Here is a 949-nt window from a genome sequence, read left to right as displayed (position 1 = left end):
CCCGTCATAAAAATATTATCCATCTTTGCCAAATGTGTTACCATATAAAGAAGACTTGTGATCATTTGAAACACACAAGAATTATAAATATTACATTTCTTCTACTTTCTCCTTTACTCTTAAAATTTGCACATTCATTTAAAATAAATTTAGTGTCGAGGGAGCAAAAGTTTAATAGAGATAGTCTTGTGTAACCGTTGCTTCTGATATGTAATTGATCCGCTGTCGCACGCGGATCAAAACGAGTAGTTTTTCAAAAATGTAGTTTAACGACAAATTGACTCAAATATCGTTCTCAAGGATTCTTGTTTAATTAATCTACCGATAGAACAAAAGGGGGGGGGGGGGTTGGTTTAGATTCGAAAAAGTGATTTTTAAAAGTGATTATAAAATAAACTGACACGAACCAACCTACTGCATCATCTTCCGACTTATCATTGATTCTTATAAAATTCCAAATCCCTAACGGGTCTGCTCCTATTCGATTACAATTACCATTAACAAGCGTAAAGGAAATTATGCGAGTAATATTCCCAAATTCCGAATTAAGCAAACGGATTAAAAACTATTGCGAATTAAGCAGACGCAACTTGATCGTTCGTGATAAAATAAAAGCTATGTTAACACGAAATTGATTCGGGATCATCATTCATCAATCGAATTTAAGGATTGAATTCAAAGGAAACAAATTGGAATTAATAAAAACCTCAAAGCGGATTCTGAGTTACAGCAGGTTGATTCAAAAGGGATTAGTTCTCCATAGTCATCTTGCTAGCTCTCAAAAAATCGTCCATGAACAGAAAAACGTAACCCCGTTTTTTGACTACCTAACCTAGGTAAAAACACCCAAAAACCGTCTCAAAACTCAACCGGGTCAAATGTACGATCCAGGTCCAATACAACTAACCCAAACAAAATATAAAAATAATACAGCAACTTCAACGAAATT

This window comes from Lathyrus oleraceus, chromosome 4 (assembly GCF_024323335.1).
Source record: "Lathyrus oleraceus cultivar Zhongwan6 chromosome 4, CAAS_Psat_ZW6_1.0, whole genome shotgun sequence".
Taxonomy (NCBI): domain Eukaryota; kingdom Viridiplantae; phylum Streptophyta; class Magnoliopsida; order Fabales; family Fabaceae; genus Lathyrus; species Lathyrus oleraceus.
Note: the sequence above shows the minus strand (reverse complement) of the source record.